This window comes from Oryctolagus cuniculus, chromosome 3, assembly GCF_051225735.1.
Source record: "Oryctolagus cuniculus isolate XC-2025 breed Fujian yellow rabbit chromosome 3, ASM5122573v1, whole genome shotgun sequence".
Taxonomy (NCBI): Eukaryota; Metazoa; Chordata; class Mammalia; order Lagomorpha; family Leporidae; genus Oryctolagus; species Oryctolagus cuniculus.
In genome coordinates this window covers 35,203,273-35,216,542 of record NC_142869.1, presented here as the reverse complement: position 1 = coordinate 35,216,542, position 13,270 = coordinate 35,203,273, and the positions used below count along the sequence as shown (strand labels likewise).

The 13,270-nt window shown below is 37.3% G+C and overlaps 1 protein-coding gene across 5 annotated transcripts in view; it reads left to right on the top strand.

Moving 5' to 3' along the window:
• PARD3B (par-3 family cell polarity regulator beta) overlaps positions 1-13,270 on the top strand; it is a 1,145,366-nt gene that overhangs the window by 274,844 nt on the left and 857,252 nt on the right. The gene's annotated exons all lie outside the window — the stretch shown is intronic.

Below are 13,270 nucleotides of genomic sequence, written 5' to 3'. Positions count from 1 at the left end.
CTGCCAGAGGAATGCAGGGGCCAAAGTACTTGGGTCATCTTTCACTGCTTTTCCAGCCTGTAGCAGAGAGCTGGATTGCAAGAGGAGCAGGCTGGACTAGAACTGGCGCCCATATGAAATGCCAGCGCTCCAGCAGACACTTTGCTCACTACAACACAGCATTGGCCTTAAATAAATGTGTTTCATATCAACATTTGATACATGTTACATTTTTGAGCTTTTTAAAATATAATTTATTGCCAAATCAATGTTTCTACAAGACAAGACCATTTTTTGGAAGAATGCCATTGGCTCAATGGGAAAAGAGAGATAGTCTGTATAATTTGAAGCCACATTTCTTTATGTGACTTAAAGGGCTAAGGAGGCCTTAAATGAATATAATTTCCTTAGGAGATACAGTTAAATTCGGAGATACAGACTTTCTATAAGAAAAGCATGATGTTTTGCCTTTCAAAACCCTTGCGTTTGTTGGTCTTTGTTCATCACTTCTGTTTATGTTGGAACCGGTTTCCAGTCTCATCTCCAGAGTGAAGGCACCGGTCTGTACATTTGTCTTGCAGAATTGTGTCTCCCTTTCAGGAATGTCTTTATATGTAGTTTGCATTTGTACTTGCATTTATGGACTTCTACCTATGCTCCTCAGTGTTTCTTGGGGGTAGATTGGGAATTTTGTGTTTTTGGCTATACTGGAATAGTCTGTCACAGTTAGTGTAAATTGCTCTCATTCCCTCATTTCTAAGTTCCTGATGAAGACATATTGGAAGCAACTACTGAAATGTGCGCACAGAATCAGAGGTTGTATTCTGGGATATAATGGTCAGCATAGGATCCAGAAAGCTAAAGAATATCTGTTTGTCTAACAATCTCAAGATATACTATTGTAGACTTCTACATTCTCTTCCTTTTACTGTTGAGCTGTGCCAATCTGAGACAGGAGCTTCCTCTGGGTCTTCCCATGCAGGTGCTGGGGCCCAAGGACTTGGGGCATCTTCTGCTGCTTTACCAGGCCATAGTAGAGAGCTGGATTGGAAGTGGAGCAGACATGACTCGAACAGGTGCCCATATGGGATATAGGCACTGCATGTAGGCAATGGCTTTACCTGCTATGCCACAGCACCGGTCCCCAAAGGGTGGATTTTACAGTATGTATATTTTGCTGCTGTACATAAAAATGTAGGTTTTTTGATGAAACATTGAAAAATGCTTTAGATTAATAGCTCCCTATATAGAAAAAAATAAATGTATTGAAGGCAAAAACCTATATTGAGTCCAATTTTGAGGCAGTTTGAATGTTGGCCTCATAAATGTTCAGAGTGAGCCTGCAGGAGAAATATCCATTTCTAAAAGTTGATCTGGGAACTTGGAATAATTATAATATAAATGTAGACCAATTTGGAAAATTTGTACCATAAGAATGTTGAGTCTTCCAAATCATGAAGAAGGTACATTTCTACACTTTTTAAATTCTGCTTTAATATATCTTAGAAATGTGTGTTTTTACTATATAGATCTTACATTTCACTGGGGTTATACCTATGTATATAAATTATAGTCATTTTAATTTCAATTTTAGTTTCAATTTTTCACTGCTAGCATGTAGAAGCATAATAGGTTGTTGTGTTGATCTTATATCCTGAAACTTGCTAAACACATTCATGTGTCTCAATACCCTTTTTTTTTCTAAGTTTTTCTATATAAATTATCTTGACCTGTGAATAAAGAGTCTTATTTCTTTTTTCCAAACTCAAACAACTTTATTTCTTTTACTTGCCTTATTTCATTAGCTAGAATCTCCAGTACAGTGTTGAATAGAAGAGGTGAGAGTGAACATCCTTGTTTTGTTTCTGAACTTAGGGGAACGGGAAACTTCAGTATTTCACTATTAAATAAAATATCAGGTGTAGGCTTTCATTGAAGCGTTTGCCAGCTGAAGAAATTTTCACCTGTTTCTATTTTGCTGAGAGGAGCTTTTCTTTGTTTTGTTATTTGTAGGGCATGACAGATATTGCATGTACTGCTTTATTCTGCTTCTATTGAGATGTTTATGGGAGTTTTTTCTGTCAATATGGTAGCTTATGTCATTTAATTTTGTAATATTAAACCATCCCTGAATATGAGTAGAATTTTAAGTTCTACTTAACCATGTGGTACAAGTCTTTATTATTTGCAAAACCTTTGTTCAGACTTTATGTATCCATTTCCATAGTTTTCTGTTCCTGAAATGTTTCTTTATGATTATCACGGTAATTTACAGAGTTGTGAAATGTTTTCTATAATTTTCTGTGAGATTTGATGTGAAATTAATATTGTTTAGGCCTAGAGTTTTCTTTGTAAAAATATTTTTTAAAAATTCAGTTTCTTTAATACTGAATTATTCAGGTTATATACGTTTTGAATGAGCATCACTAGTTGTATATATCAACATTTATTTGTACTTGGTCTAAGTTGTTGAATTTATTGACAAAAATCATAATTTTTTTAATTATATTGTCTGTGGACTCTGTCATGATATTACTTCTGTAATTCTTGTTATTAGTAAATTTTATCTTAATTTGTGTCTTCTCTTGTTTATTCATGGTCAATTTGTCTAGAGATTGTTTTCTTTTTATTACTCTCAAATAACCAGCTTTGGGCTAATTGATTTTCTGTATTTCTCCTTTCCAGTTCATTGATTTCCCCTCTCTTTATTATTCCCATTTTGCTGCTTCAGTTGTAAATATTTCCCTCTTTGTTTTCAATTTTCTGAAGTTCGAAGCTGAGGTCGATTTTGAGATCTTCATTTTCTAATGTGGGCATTTATTCAGTGCTGCTTATTTTACTTAAATGCTTTAGAAAAATCCTACACATTTTTATGTTATTAATTTTCACTCAGTCCAAAGTATCTTCTAATTCCATTTTTTTATTTCTTAATCCTGCATTTAGAAATGTGTTGCTTTCCAAACATTTGCAGATTTCCTGAAAATCTTCTATTAATTTCTAATTTAATTGTGTTCTAGTCATAGAACATGTTGTATATGAGTTGAATGTTTCTTAATGTAGTGAGACATGTGGATTTGCAATGCTTTAATTTTTTTAAAAGACGTCAACTAGGCTTAAATTGGTTGATAATTTTTTTTCTTTTTTTTTTTCCCCCTCCCCACCTGCCTCTCCACCTGCCAACTTCCAACTCGAAAATATTTTTGATGTGTGCTATCAGGTGAGGCTGATGGTTTTTTTATGGTTTTCTATTTGTTATATCAAATACTGAAACCTCTGGCTCTAATTGTAGATTTGTCTACTTCTCCTTCCAGTAGTATCAGCTTTCATTTCATTATGTCAACTTCTGCTATTGGATGTATGCATATTCAGGACTTTTATGTCAATTTGATTATTTGACCTCTTATCATCCTGAAATGACCCCCCCCACACACACACTCACACTTTTATTCTTTGTAATGTGCTTTCTTCTGAAATTTATTTTCCCTGGTTTCACTTAGCAACCCCAACTGTCTTTTGATTAGTGTTGGTATGGTAATGTTTCTCATCTTTCTCTTTTAACCTCTCTGTAGCGTTATATTAGATGTGCATTTCATGGAGGTAGCATATCCATAGGTTCTAAATTTTGAAATCCAGTTTGACAGTGCCTGCTTTTTAACTGTATTACCAATTTGCATTTAATGTGATTATTGATATAGTTAGGTTTATATCTGTTACCCTGTTACTCATATTCAATTTTCTTGCTTGCATTTTTAAATTATTTTATGTAGTTTTCTCATTATATTTTACTGTTTGATTTATTATGTTAGTGGTTGCTTTAAGATTTATAGTTTTAGCTTTGACTTACAGGAGTCTTTCTGATACTATTTCACTTTATGTAAGTATACAACGTATAAAATGTTTCAATTTCTCATTATAATATTATATTATTCCATTATCTTCACACATTTCACTAAGAATATGTTATAAACTTCAAATACTATTACTGTTATTTATACTAAGTCAATTACTTTTAGAATATGCTTAAATAATAAAGTTTTACATGTATTTTACTATTTCCAGTGTTCTTTGTTCTTTGTGTCTGATCTCATATATATACACACACACACACACACACACACACATATATATATATATTCCTGCCCCAAAATTTATATTGATTTTATTTCATGGTAGAAAATATAAATTTTTAAAGCTATTCTGTGTTCCATAATATCTTTATTTCATCTTTGTCTATGGAAAGTTTTTTTGCCTATTGATAGTTTTAGATTAATATATTTTTCATTTAGTACCTTAAAGATGTTCTCCACCATTTTTCTCACTTGGCGTTATTACTAAGAAAACACGGGTTATCAGCCTTTCCTTTGTTCCACTGGATAGATGTCTGCTTTCTGCTGTTTCCCTTTAAGACTTTTTTGTTGTTGTTACCCAGTTGACCGCAATGGCCGGAGCTGTGCCGATCTGAAGCCAGGAGCCAGGAGCTTCTTCTGGGTCTCCCACATGGGTGCAGAGGCCCAAGGACTTGGGCCATTTTCTACTGCTTTCCCAGGCCACAGCAGAGAGCTGGATGGGAAGTTGAGCAGCCGGGTCTTGAACTTGAGCCTAAATGGCTGCCAGCACTTCAGGCCAGGGCATTAACACACTGCACCACAGCACTGGCCCCACCTTCACAAATATTTAAATATATTTAGTTAATTATTTACTAATTGAGAGGCAGCGAGAGAGAGATTTATGGAAAGCTATCACCTGTTGACTCAGTCCCCAACTGCATGCAATGACTAGGACTGCACTGAGAACTGGGAACTCAGTCCAGGTCTCCATGTGGGTGGCAGGAGCCCAGTTATTCAATCCATCACCTTCTGCATCCCAGGGTCTACATTAGCGTGAATCTGGAGTTGGAGACAGACCTGGGTCTTCTTTTTTTTTTTCTTTCTTTTTTTTTTTGGGGGGGGGGGCAGGCAGCATTAGAGAAAGAGAGAAACAGAGAGAAAGGTCTTCCTTCCGTTGGTTCACCCCCAAATGGCTGCTATGGCCAGTGCGCTGTGCCAATCTGAAGCCAGGAGCCAGATGTTTCCTCCTGGTCTCCCATGCGGGTGCAGGGCCCAAGCACTTGGCCCATCCTCCACTACCTTCCCAGGCTACAGCAGAGAGCTAGACTGGAAGAGGGGCAACTGGGACAGAATCCGGCGCCCCAACAGGGACTAGAACCCTGGATGCCGGTGCTGCAGGCGGAGAATCAGCCTAATGAGCTGCGGTGCAGGCCTCAGACCTGGGTCTTGAACCCAGGCAATCCAACATGGGATGCAGATGCCTTAGCAAGCAAATCAACCACCAGTGCAAATGCTATCCCTTTATGTTTCTTGTACTTGGAGTTCATTGAGGGATTGGAGAATTTATAGTTTTAGTACAATTTTGAACATTTTTTCCTGTTACTGTAAAAAATATTTTTGTTCCCCCCCCTTTTCCTTTTAGAAACCAGTTGCATGTATGAGGTACTTCAGAAATTGCAATGAAATATCAAATTAAAAGATTCATTTATTTTGGTATAAAACATTTTAAAATCTAGGCATACATAGTTTGCACATAATAAAGATTTTTAAAAATATTTATTTATTTATTTGAAAGAGTTACACAGAGAGAAGGAGAGGCAGAGAGAGAGAAAGAGAAAAAGGTCTTCCATCTGCTGATTCACTCCCCAGTTGGCAGAAAAGGCCAAGAGCTGCACTGATCTGAATCCAGCAGCTTCTTCCAGGTCTCCCATGCAGGTGCAGGGGCCCAAGGACCTGGGCAATCTTCTTCTGCTTTCCCAGGCAATAGCAGAGAGCTGGATCAGAAGTGGAGCAGCCAGGACTCTGACTGTTGCCCATATGGGATGCCAGCAATGCATGCGGTGGCTTTACCCTCTATGCCACACGGCCAGCCTCCATAGTAGAGATTTTAAAAATGCACATTTTTCCATGGGATTTTTATAGTACCTTTGTCTGTTAGTCTGCTTGGAGTTGTTCCACTGCTTAAGTTCCCTGCTTAATTTTCACAACTTATTTGTTACCTTGGAGTTCCCTCTGTGTAATTTCTTTTGCTGTATCTAGGTTTACTCATCTTTGCCCTCTTCAATGTCAAATCCAGCGCAATCCTATCCAGTGCCTTTTCCTCTAACCAATTATAGTTTTTATCTCCAGTAGTGTTTTAGCTCCTTTTATATACTACATATCTATGCTTCAGTTTTGAATATATCATAACAGTGCTTTAAATGTCTTTGTTTGCTATTTCAAATACCCTAATACCTAATACCCTGACAGTTCTGGGTCAGTTTAGAGTGATTCATTTGTCTCTGTAGAGCTAAAACATTTTCCAGATTATTGTTATGCCTAGTAATTTTTTATTGGATGTGAAACATTGTTATTTTTACTTTTAGGTGTTGGGTATCATTTTTATTCCTATAAGTGTCTTGGTCATTGTTGTAGGACACAGCAACATTTTTGGAAACAGTCTAAGCCTTTGAGATCTTAATTTTAATATTTGTTAGGTGAGATCTAACAGTTCAGTCTAATTGTTCCACACTGCTGAGTCATGGCCTTTTTAGTGTACTCCTCTCTATCCTCGAATCTTGAGATTTTCTTTCTGTCTGCTGCAGAAGAGCACTATTCTTGGCTTGGTGTAAATGCTGGCACTGTTGTTTCTAATTCTTTCAGGTAGTTTCCTAAGGGAGCTGTGTGCTGAATGATACTCAGCTGAATACTTGGGGAACCCTCTGCACATTGCTAAGTCATTTCTTTGTGTAGCTATATCCTCTTTCTCATAAAACTTGACCTGCCATGGGGTCTTCAGATTTTGAGCTTCTTCCCTTGAGTATAGGAAGTCTGATGGGTTTTGAATTGATTGCCTCACCCTAATCTGTAGCCTGGAATTTCCACCATGTAGTAAGGGAAGCAATTATAGGTTCCTGTGTCTTAGGGATTGTTGCTGTGGATTCATTCTTAGAGGAGGAGCACGGTGGAGGCAAGAGGCACGGAGTAACCACACAGACACCAGGAGTTGGGTGAAAGCGGGCCAGAGGCGAGCAGCTCACACTCACAGACTCATTTATTTCAGTTGGTAGAGCAGCTTATATAGCCAAGGCAGCCAATCTGGTTAAGGGGCGGTTTATGCCCTAACCAATCACAGCCTGTTGCCAGGCAGGCTCCATTGCCAAGTGGGTTTCAAAGCCATCCCTGAGTAACTGATGCTTGCCAGCAGCCATCTTGGCATGGCCTTCTGATTCCACCACAAAGGGTCATTCTCTTCTGTTTTCTGAGGTGTATCGTTCAAACTCTTTTATATTTTGTCTACTTAAAAATGCCTTTTCAGTCACTGTTACTTCATTTTAACTAGGGCAAAAGTTTTCTTAGAGTATTTTTGCATTGAAGACTTTTATATATTTATTTCTCAATGCAGATTTAGTCTAATGGCAGAAGATCTCTGTTGCTGAGAAGATTTCCACCAGAAATTTCTTTAGTATCCAGCAATCTTAAATAGATTGTGGAATAACTTATTTGGCAGAGACGTTCAACTGGTTATGAATTCAAAAAGTAGAATTACAAGAATTAACTAACAGCTGTTTCTCCGGAAAGAGTGTGGAGTAAAAAAAATGGATTTATGGTCTGACTTTGATTTAAGAAATGTATAACCTTGAGAGTTTTAAATATTGTTTATCTGTAATGCTCATTTCTCATAGGAAGGAGTGGAAGTGTTAGATTCATAAGCTTATGAGTATAAAAATATTCATTATTCACAATGAATTTTCATTCTGAGATATAAGGTATATATTAATGTAAACTATTTGTTTCTTTTTAAACTAAGCTTCGTAGAAATGTTGAGATTTTTAGATATCTAGAATGCAGTAGTGTCTTGCTTCTGTATTGATCTGAAATGTGTTAGTGCAGTTTCAATGATACCTCTGGGATGATCATACAGTAATTACAATTTTAAGTAGTTCATATGTCTCAAAATGTTATCAGCGCATAAATTAATGCTGTTCTAAATGCAGTTGTAAAAAGAAATATGAGGAAAATTATTAAATAATTATCAGAATGAAGTTGGGTTAATAGGTGTGACATCCAATTATAATTTGCCCCAAGAGAAATATGGAGTTAAGGTTGATCATTTCAGCCCTAGCTAAGACCCATGATTTTGCTAACTTAAATTAAGTAGAAGTCACAATAAGAAAAGAAATCTTTGTTAGCATCTACTGTTAGTAACAGCCTCATAGAACCTATGTATTATTATATATGTGAATTGAACTGTTGCTTGTAATATTAGTTCTTTATTTTAAAATCTTGGAAGAATATGCTGAAATGTACCTTAGGATATGTTAAATTAAGTAAGCTAGAGAAAGAAGTTGTTGATACACAAATGAGGAGGTAAAATAATTATGTGATTATAAAGACATCAGCATGAGCTCATGGTTAGCCTCAAATAGAGACAGAAGATACACATAAATATAATTATACATTTATTCATATGTGTACATATAGATATTTATAAATGAATATGCATCTATATTGTTAGTGTGTACACATGTGAAGGATCTTCAAAAAGTTCATGGAAATGTGTAGTAGGCAAAAAGTTAATGGATTTCAAAAAATTTTGTGAAATCTTTACTTAATGTATGCTAGACTGATCTTCTGTATATAAAGAGAATCGAAAATGAATCTTGATGTGAATGGAAGGGGAGACGGAGTGGGAAAGGGGAGGGTTGCGGGTGGGAGGGACGTTATGGGGGGGAAGCCATTGTAATCCATAAGCTGTACTTTGGAAATTTATATTCATTAAATAAAAGTTTAAAAAAAAATTTTGTGCCAGTATAAACTTACCTTGTAATTATATTTACCAAAACCTTTTTGAAGCATCCTTGAATATTGTTCTGAAAGCTGAGTGGGCCTAGAAGCAGTGATACCCTAGTACCAGCAAGTATATCCAGCACTCCTTGTAGGTTTCTAATCGCATAATCTAATAAAAGGACCGTGGATGCCTTAGGATAATGTCTGATTCTCAGCATGAAACATACAGCATCTTGTAGTGTCATGAACAAAAGTTTTTTAAAATCACTGTATTATTTAAAACTTTTGAGTACATGTAATATTTGTACATTCTTATAAAAAAGCTTGATACTGTATGTTCTCAAATGTGGAAGTTAAAAAAGTAGATTGGAATTTAGAGAATCATAATTAGTGGTGGCTGAGAATGGTGAGAGGGGGAGGAGAATGGGAGTTTGGATAATGGATATGAAAATACAGACAGATTTTAGTAACATTTTAGTGTTCCAAAGTAAGGGATTTTTAATGTTAAAAAATGATTTGCATGTCCAAAAGACACAGGGGGAGAAAAGCCCTCGTGATGGTTAAAGCTGGAAAAATTTGAGCAACAACAACAACAAAAACTTGATTTGACAGTATAACTCACTGTAAAAAATAGTCATGAAGTCTGTTGATATAAACAAATTATTAAACAAATGAAGCCGTGGGTGAAGTACAGTCTCCCAGGCAAAATATTTCCTAGTAGTTTAGGCAGGTACTCCACAAAGGGAGCTGAGGCATGACCTCATGCTGCTGACGTGTGGGCTATGCGTAGTGCCTGTCTTCTAAAAGGGTGCAGTGTAGAAAGGGGATAACTGAGGGACACTTTCAGCCAGGTGATCTCGGTTAACCTAACTGCGAAAATGCTGACAGTATACCCCTTTGATGTTATCTGATGGACATAGCACTTCAGTGTTCAGTCTTCTTTTCAAAAACCCATAAACTTAGTCTGATCACAAGGAAAGGTTTAGATGAACTCAAAAGAAGGTGTCTTCTGTAAAACACCTGACCAGTGCTTCTAGTCCAATCAAGGTTGTCAAAACCGGGGCAAGTCTGAAAATAGTCACAGCCAAAGGAAGCCTAGAGAAACATCAAAAGTAAATAGATTATTGGATAGGATTCTGGACCCAAAATAGGCCAGTAAGTAAAAACTAAGAAAATGTGAATAAAGTATAGCCTTTAGTTAATTATATCAATAATGTTTCATTAATTGTGCTGATCATACCATACTAATGTTGATATCTCACACATTAAAAGGTTAGCAATAGCAGAAACTGAAATATATGGGAACAGTCTTTCTGTGCACTATGTTAATGTTGTTTTTGGGAACCCAAATCTCTTCTAGGATTTCTCAGTATTTAAAAGTACTTAGCTTTATTTAGCAGTTATCAGTTGATAATGAAACAAAATATAAGCAGCATACAAATGGATTACAAAGACCAAATACAAAGTAAACTTCCTTTAAGTAATTTTCAAATCTATTCACACTATAAACATATTTCTTAAATTGTCTTCTCAGTTATTTTGGACAGAGTGCAACACTCCCTCTGTTCCCTATTAATAGATCTGAGTAAATACTGAGAGACGAAATGGGGAAAATAGTTCGCTCCTGAAACAATATTCCATGTTGTGTAATGCAGAATATTCTATTCCTGTTAACTTCTTTGAGGATAAAATACTTAAGCACTTGGCTAGCCTCTTAAAGACTCATTGTGCTACAGTATAGCTCCTTACTTGAAATATCCTTTGCAAATACCAACATTCTTCATTTCTGAGGCAGAAATTATTAATTAGCTGCAGTTTGATAAACTCTTCCCTTCACCTTTCTTCACCCATTGTCTTTGAGGCTTGCATTGGGGATCCTCAGTTCCCTATGAAGAAATGGCTGTTCCCAGGGTGAAAAGTTTGGAACACATTTCAGGTGGTTCATATTTTCCCATATCCAGCTTTTCCTGCCATTTTCTTAAATATTTATTTATTTATTTTGAAAGGAAGAGTTATACAGAGTCAGAGGCAGAGAGAGTTCTTCTATCCGTTGGTTCACTCCCCAGAGGGGTACAAAGACTGGAGCTACACCAATCCAAAGCTGGAAGCCAGGAACTACTTCCAGCTCTTCCACGAGGGTTCAGGGGCCCAACGACTTGGGTCATTGTTTTTTTTTTAAATTGTTTTTAAGGAATACAAATTTCATAAGTACAACTTTGGGAATATAGTGGTTCTTCCCACCATACCTACCCTCCTACCCACACTCCCACTTCCCTCCTCCCTCTCCCCTTCCCAGTCCCATTCTCCATTAAGATTCATTTTCAGTTATCTTTGTACACAGAAGACCAACTCTATACTAAGTAAATATTTCAACAATTTGCGCGCGCACACACACACAAAACTGTTTGAGAACTAGTTTTACAGTTAACTCTCATAACTCATTGAGGACAGAGGTCCTGGATGAGGAGTTAGTGCACAGTGACTCCTGTTGTTAATTTAACAATTAACACTCTTATATATGATATCAGTGACTACCCAAGGCTCTTGACATCAGCTGCCTATGCTATGGAAGCTTTTTTAAAAATATTTATTTTTAAGATTTATTTATTTGAAAGAGTTACACAGAGAGAGAATGAGAGGCAGAGAGAGAGGTCTTCTATCCACTTGTTCACTCTCCAATTGGCTGCAGTGGCTGGAGCTGTGTTGATCTGAAGCCAGGAGCCAGGAGCTTCTTCCAGGTCTTCCCAGTGGGCGCAGGGGCCCAAGGACTTGGACCATCTTCAACTGCTTTCCCAGGCCATAGCAGAGAGCTGCATGGGAAGTGGAGCAGCTGGGTCTCAAGCTGGTGCCCATATGGGATGCCGGCACTGCAGGCAGTGGCTTTACCTGCTGCACCACAGTGCTGGCCCCAAAAGATTTGTTTATTTACTTGAAAGAGTTACACAGAGAGAGGAGAGGCAGAGAGAGAGAGAGAGACAGAGAGGTCTTCCATCTGCTGGTTCAATCCCCAAATGACCACAATAACTAGAGCTGAGCTGATCTGAAGCCAGGAGCCAGGAACTTCTTCCAGGTCTCCCACAAGTCCTTGGGCCCCTGCACCTTGTGCAGGGAAAGAAGTAGTAGTAGTAGAAAGTAGAAAGTAGAAAGAAGAAAGAAGAAGACTTGCCATCTTCTGCTTTCCCAGGCCATAGCAGAGAGCTGGATCAGAGGTGGAGCAGCCAGGACTTCAACTGGTACCCATGTGGAATGCTGGCACTTCAGGCAGTGCCTTTATCTGCCATGCCACAGCACCAGCCCCTATGGAAGCCTTTTGAGTCTACAAACTCCGTCAGTATTTAGATGGGCCCAAAGCAAAGTGGAAGTTCTCTCCTCCCTTTAGAGAAATGTATTTGCTTTTTTGTTGCTATTTTGAATGCGATTGATCTTAGAAGCTCAATCTCAGCCTTGGTATTGTCTGTGTATACAAAGGCTGTTGATTTTTGTGTATTGACTTATATCCTACTACTTTACCAAATTTTTCTATGAGTTCCAGTAGTCTCTTAGTGGAGTCTTTTGGATCCTCTATCTATAGAATCATATCATCTGCAAATAGGGATAATTTTACTTCCTCCTTCCCAATTTGCATCGCTTTGTTTTCTTTTTCTTGATTAATGGCTCTAGCTAAAACTTCCAGGACTATATGGAATAGCAATTGTGAGAGTGGGCATACTTGTAGGGTACTTGATCTCAATGGGAATGCTTCCAACTTTTCTCGATTCAGTATGATACTGGTCATGGGTTTGTCATAAATTGCCTTGATTATGTTGAGGAAATGTTCTTCTATACCAGATCTGCTTAGAAATGTCATCATGAAAGGCTGTTGTATTTTATCAAATGCTTTCTCTGAATCTACTGAGATAATCATATGGTTTTTGTTCTGCAGTTTGTTAATGTAATGTATCACATTGATTGATTTGTGAATGTTGAACCATCCCTGCATACCAGGGATAAATCCCACTTGGTCTGGGTGGATGATCTTTCTGATGTGTTGTTTGATTTGGTTGGCTAGAATTTTGTTGAGGATTTCTGCATCTGTGTCCATTGGTCTGTAGTTCTCTTTCTCTGTTGTGTCTTTTCAGGGTTTAGGAATTAAGGTGATGCTGGCTTCATAGAAAGAATTTGGGAGGATTCCCTCCCTTTCAATTGTTTTGAATAACTTGAGGAGATTTGGAGTTAGTTTTTTAAATGTCTGGTAGAATTCAGCAGTGAATCCATCTGGTTCTGGGCTTTTCTTTTATATGAAAGCCTTTACTACTGATTCAATTTCCGTCTTGGTTATGGTTCTGGTTAGGTTTTCTATGTATTCATGGCTCAGTTTTGGTAGGTTGTAGGTGTCCCAGGAATCTCTTTTTTTCTAGGTTTCCCAGTTTGTTGGCGTACAGCTCTTTGTAGTAATTTCTGGTAATTTTGTTTTATTTCTGTGGTATCTATTGCAA